Source organism: Miscanthus floridulus, chromosome 12 (assembly GCF_019320115.1).
Source record: "Miscanthus floridulus cultivar M001 chromosome 12, ASM1932011v1, whole genome shotgun sequence".
Taxonomy (NCBI): Eukaryota; Viridiplantae; Streptophyta; class Magnoliopsida; order Poales; family Poaceae; genus Miscanthus; species Miscanthus floridulus.
This window is the reverse complement of record NC_089591.1, coordinates 11,035,814-11,042,876: the sequence shown is the minus strand read 5'-3', so window position 1 is coordinate 11,042,876 and position 7,063 is coordinate 11,035,814.

Here is a 7,063-nt window from a genome sequence, read left to right as displayed (position 1 = left end):
AAGATTTGAATTCAACTTCAAATCAACTAGCCCTACACTCAACCAAAAACAATATGCTTTGGCATGAATGCAACAAACATGTTTCTAAACCTTATAGTTTATTTTATTTTTCTAATATTTATTATTTGGCCTAAGTTAAAAATACCTAGAAAATTTTAATAAACGTTAAGAATTAATTACTAATTTGTAGTAAAATTTTTGGGTGTTACACCTCCACATCCATATTAGGTTCTGGGACGAGAGGGTCGAAGTGTGCCTGCTGACCCATTGGTGGGGAAAACCCATGAGGGATGGGATCAACTAACACCCGACGCACAACCACGTCTAAACTTTGGAACTAGCACTTCATAGCCGATCTCACATAGTTCTTCCACTAGTCTGCACACCTAATTGGGATAATCTTCCTAAGGATGTTGGGAGGGGAACCTAGGTGAAGTACACCCTCCAATGTTGATGCCATCATCATCATCAGCTCCATGGCAATGTAGCTCCTCCCAAGCCATTGCAACCAACTCACTAAATGATGGCTTCTCATTGAATAACATAGGAATGCTTTGCATCTCAATAAAGTCAACATATCCATAGTGATCTTTTTCCACGGTGCCTCCATGATATATGCTCACTAGATTGTCCATCTAGTAGTTCAAAGAAAAATTGAAATACAGTTTGTTTAGTCCAAAGTAGCTGCTATATAGTACATCTCTAATAGAAACTAACCAACTACACCCTAAATAACTATGTCACTAGCTATCTAACTATATTTATCTAAATATATTTATCTCACTAACTAAATCAACTAGCTATCTAATAACTATATCTATGTACCTATGTCACTAGCTATCTAACTATATTTATCTAACTATATCTCACTAACTAAATCAACTACCTACATCATCAAATTTACTAAAAACTACCAAATAATCAAAGTAGCACTATAATTCAAGCTAACTAAGTACCTACATTGCATATTCAAAAATTTTACCTGTCCAAGTCAATGCAACAATGCAACGTGGACGCGGAGGACGGGATCGATGGCGAGGTCGTGACGCTGGGAGCAGGGGCCATGTCGCGGCTGGGGTCACCGGAGGGAGCGCCTATGCGCGCGGCGGATGTGGTGAGCCGGGACGGACGAAGCGGCGTGGGCCGGGATGGATGGCGCGTGGCGGGCGTGGGACGGCTGGGGCTCCACGCGGCGAGGCGGCGCGAGCGGGCTGGGGCCACGGGCGGCCGGCAAGAAGGGCACGGGCACAGGGGCCAATGCGGGCACGGGTGTGGGCGAGAGCGCGGGGGCCAGCGTGGGCACGGGCGCGGGCGGTCGGGGCTACGCATAGCGGCGGGCACGGCGGTGCGGCAGCGCTGGCTCATGAGTGGTAGAGAGAGAGTGACGAAGAGAGAAAGGAAGGGAGGGCCCATACGTAAGACAGGGCTTGGCACCAATAACCTTGCGCGCCAAGCTCGGTGTCAAGATCTATGGCGCTGAGCTCGACGCCAATATCTACAACGCCAAGCTCGGTGCCAAGATCTATGACGTCAAACTGCCTGCCAAGTCACCGCCACGTCTGCATTGAGCCCAAGACCTAGGCGCTAAAATCTATGGCGCCGAGACGTGTAAGCTCAGCGCAACCAACGATGGCGCCGAGCTAAGGCTCCAGATTTTGAAATCATACCTCCAGGGGCATATTTGTAAAAAAATTTCAAAAAAGGGGATAAAAACAAGAAATTCGGGGGTAAAAGCATCCAAACTGAGTCCGGTCCCATGGTCCGGACCAATGGCGATCAGGTCCGACCAGATTTGCCCCCTCTCTGTTTAAACATTTAATTCTTCGGACCCATCGTCCATGGTCCGGACCGATTCGGACCAGAGTTGAGAGCTCTCTCTTCTCTTCTCTACGCGCCATGTGGTCGGGGTCCCCAATCGGACCGAGGGTTGTTGGTCTGAACCCCCTTTCGACCAGGGTCCAAAGCACACACAAGCGTACTGTCCCCCTAGCGTTAGGTTCTGGACCCATGCGACATGGTCTGGACCTTGCCTAACCCTGAGTCCGGTTGAACTTTTTCAGTGTTTTCAACTCATTTCTCCAACGCTTGCTCCCAAGTGCTAACTACAAAGTGTCTCACCATTTGTGCACATGTTAGCATTTTCCAAAGCATTTTTTCAAGGGTTAAATGTTAGCATACTAGGTCCTAATGCATGTGCATGAATGAATTCACGTAGCGGCACTTGATAACCGCTTTAACCATGATTTTCCCTTCTTCATAGTACGACTGTCTATTCTAAACCCAATCACACCATCTATGGTGTCGGTGTCTTGATTGGCAAAACAAAAATGGCCCTACCCATATACCTTTGCCTTGAGCCAATTTTTATTTTTCTCTTTCTTCTTTTCCAAGTTGGATCACATTCTTCATCTTTGGCCATCTCCATCACCATGAGTGCCACCTTGCTCCATCACTTGGACATGGACCACCCTACCATCTATATACTTAGACAAACGATTAGTCAATAGGTTTCATCAATTAGCCGAAACCAAACTAGGACTTTCCAGAAGCTTCAGCTTGGGCCCCCTTGGCACTAGAACCATTTTTTTGTGGTCACATTTTTTTCTTAATGAATTCTGTTAGGATTGAAGAAGACAATTTGTTAGGACTGCATATGACATTATGGTAACTAGTTGTTGCTTACTGGTTCCGCTATCTATTTATTGAATTGCTTGTCACAACAATATTTTTTTATGTTCTGTCATGAGTCGTATGCATGAAATAGAATAAATAAAGCAAGACTAAATTAACAGAACACTCGTGGATTAGTTTTAGTATAAAAAATGACACGCTTAAAAAATCATTTTGATCTTTGTTGACAAACCGTAGATGCAGATTGGTAGCAGTAGCAGGTCTCCAACTGAAGTTAATTTAGTGCTCATCTCTTGAAACAAAGTTAAATTTCCATCTGTTTCTATGGGAGGTTCTTTTATGCATCAAGTGCCTGTGCGGCTGTGCCTACATCTACATTGAATTTAAGTAGTTGGAACTTTAGTTATTGGAGTCATATGCTGATATGTAGGATTTGATAATTTCCATATCTTTGGACCTCAACATTTCTCATTTTGTGACCGTCCATTAGCAATATTCTTGATGTAATTGTAACTGATGGTGTTTGCTGCTGAATTGAGTTCTTATGTAATTGAAAATGAGTTGTCTGTCTATATGGGATGTATGTTTGTTGTATGCGATATAATAATGGGTTGTATGTTGTGTGTGCTACAATAATCGGCTAAAAAATAAAATGAAAAATGGGCTCAAACTAGAATGTAAATGGGCTGAAAACAGATTGCAAATGGGCTTGAAACATGCTAAAGAATGACCCATCTCTGATGTTGGGTTGTTAATAAATGGGCTAAGATGGTTTCTTCATCATCCACGTAAGCATCTATGTAAGCATCCATGATGACGTGGCAATTCATCCATGACGGTTATTTTTCGTCGTAGAAAATGGACTTCGGCTGGGCTAACTAGGCCTCGGGCTCTATCGTGAGGTTTCAGACCGTCACTGATTCTATTAATTCATGATGGTTTTCGGTAAACCGTCACATGGGTTAATCTATGACGCTCAATCCAAGATGATATCTGAAACCATCACATGATGCTGCATAGTGATGATTTTTTGGTGATCTGTGATGGAAATTTTCCATCATGGATTAACAAGTTTTTTTAGTGATGCTTGGCAATTGGATAGAAGGGATTAGTAAAGATTTGAAGCCTTTAGTTCTACTAGGAGCTGCCACCACCTATTGGTCGATTTGGTTATGTAGGAATGATACAGTTTTTCAAAGAAAAATTATTCATCTCCTTAGCAGGTTATCTTCTTAATCATTCATTAGCTCCATACATGGGCTATCCTCCAGAAGCCAAATACATAGGATTTGGTTGTGATGGCTTCACAGTACTTGGCACAGGTGGTCAAGGTTATCTTCTCCTAGGCACATGGGTGTCATTCTAGTCTATGGATTGATAGTTACTAGAGTGTTTATGGTTCCCTCTTTTAATTGGTTGTGTGCTTCTTGTTAGACAAAGGCTGGAAGAATCATTTTCAAGGTTTTGTATCAATTCAATGCAATGTGTGGACAATAAATGCACCTACATATACTCCATCTCGACTATCTTCTCAAAGCTCATAAATATTACCTTCCTTGCTTAACTGCAATAATACACTAGTCTATGATATGTGAACATTAGAACGCGTATCATTGTCATGTCGCCTAGGCAAATGATATTCAGACGCATGGTATATAGACATGTCTCTAATTTTTCATCTGTGATGCTTCTTGTTTTGGAGCCACTGATATATGTCTACATCTTATTTGTGTGTTTCTGCCGTAGTGATAGCCAAACACCATGCGTGATAAATGACGGAGAAAATATAATTGCCTATCGGTTTTCCTCAAGAACATTTTTTAGGAGTTTTCCCTGACATCCAAAATCACAAGAAATTTTCTGCTACTAAGGTTTATTTATTTAGACGTAAAAAAATGACAGATTAAATAGTATTTATGTCAGATATATAACGCCCAAAAACAAGAAATTTTCTTGCCGTAAAAAAAACTCTTGCATGTTGAACGGGCCTATCGGTGTTGTCCAAGGAAGGTCGAGGACGACGAGGAGCGAGATTGTAACACAATGCAACCAGTGGCTGCTGCAGTCTGGACCGGCATGACCCTAAGCAACTGTTTCCGTGGTTGCGACTTGCGAATCCTGCCATCGAGAATTTCTTTCCAGCGTTGGCACACCACATCAAGGTAGGAGCATCTTGTGTTTGGTCTTTTTCTATAGGGAACCAATTAGTGTGGACGGGATTAGACCGTCCACGAATTATTCTATTCCACAAAAAAGAAGGTGCGAAAATGAATGGTAAATGGAGACGTGCGTGTTGTATGTATGTTGCACACCGTGATTCACGAGCGTGGCTCGATTCTGTGTTCACGATATATGACCGGACAATGCAGTGCGCAGCCACTAAGCTAGGACGATAAGCACGTGGTACATACAACAGGGGGTCTATAGTTAGATGACCAGCTAGATGGCACAGTCGTCGTCGTCGTCGTCGGAGGTGCTGCAGGCGCGGGCGAGGTACGTGCAGGCCAGGGCGGCGAGTGCCGGCGTGCAGTTCGACGAGGAGATGCGATGGTTGTGCCGGGTGCGGGAGGCCCTGGAGCACGCATCAGCCGAGTCGCTGGGGCGTTCCCCATGGTGTTCGACGTCCCGCGATCCCTGTCCGACAACAAGCCCGACGCGTACTCAGCCGCAGCACTTGGCCCTAGGGCCCTACCACCAGTCCCACGCCGACCTCAAGGACATGGAGCGCTACAAGCTCACCCCCGCCAAATGTGCTGAGCGGCTCTTCACCGGCGACCACAAGATACCCGACCTCATTTACCGCTTTCCAAAATCCACCATGAATAGTACCAAACTGAACAAGTAAAAGCCCTAGTTTGGTTTTTTTGGCTAATTGATGAAATCTATTGTACTAACCCGTTGCTCTAAGTGTGTAATTGAGATAGGTTGGTCCAAGTCCAAGTGATGGAGTTAGATAGCACTCAAGTAATGGAGATGGCCAATATATGGATTTCAAATGCTACAACTTGGAAAAGACGAAAGAGAAAAATAAAATGGGCTCAAGACAAAGGTATAAGCAATAGGGCCATTTTGTTTTGCCAATTAAGATGCAATAGAGTGCGTGATTGGGTTTACGATAGATAGCCGTACTATTAAGAGGGGAACTCTCACGACGATTGCAATTATCCAATGCCACTAGGTGATTTGACTTCATGAATTTGCATTAGGACTTAGTGATAGCTAACATCCCTTGAAAACATGTTTGAAAAATGCCAATACTAGGAATCTTCATTTTCATCACGAACAACTTTCATCACTAAAGAAGCCAAATTTGTCATAATTTCAGTTTTATGACGATTTTATGACGAAAAACGGCTCGTCATAGAAAGCACGTCATACTTGAACTTCCATGATGAATCTAGAAATTCGTCATAGAAGTAGCTTGATCTGTGACGAAAAACTGGCCGTCATAAAACTATTTTGGAGCATTGGAAACTTGTCGGAGTTAACACTTTTGCACAAGGGGTGAAGAAAAGATGAGAAGGAAGTCAGAGGTGGCGTAGGCCTCGGACAAAAGGACATTGTGTCTGATAGGCAACCATAACTCAGGCTAATTGATGAAAGTGCATCGGATGCTGGCAAAAGGAAGGCATCGGACAAATGATGTCCTGTCCAATGTGTTTTTGGTAGTCTCTATTTGGAGAAATAATTCTTCGGACGTTGAGGTTGCATCGGACAGAGGACATCGGACAAATTGGATTGTGTCTTATGTGATTTGAGAAGCCTCGGGTTGGTTTCAGTCGTTCATCGGACATTGGCGTAGGGACAGCATCAGACAAATTGTTGCTCTGTCCAATGTGACTACGGCATGTCCGATGTTGGCTGCGTGCTCTCGCGTGTGGATTTCAACACTGCATTTGACGCTGGCGCGGCTTTGTTCGATGTGGTATCAGACCAAGGTGAACGTTGGGTGCACAACAGCTAATTCAAATGGCTAGTGACACGTGTCACTCGTGAATGGCATCGGATGCTGGCGCATTTGTCCGATGTGGACACTGCAGCGTCGATGCCCCCGTAGATAGCCCAATAAGGGTGGCAATGACTAGTTGTGTCTTGGGGCCTCTATAAATATGTGTTGGCCAGGTGTAGCTCACTCTCTTGGCTCTCTAAGTTGTCGATACACCTAGTGAGCAAACTCCCACACCTCCTACTCATCTTGTTCTTTTGTTGATCATCATTTGTGAGATTGGGAATCATCCTAGTTGCATCTGCTTTGAGTAGTTTGAGCATCTAGTGGCAATAGAGATCATGTGAGCTACGGGAATTCTTGTTACTCTTGATGGTTGCCATCACCTAGGTGGTTTGGAGCAACGAGATTATTGAGCAGAGGGTGTTGATTGTCTCCATCTCCAATTAGTGATATTGTGAGGGGTTCTTATGCCTTCCCCGTTGT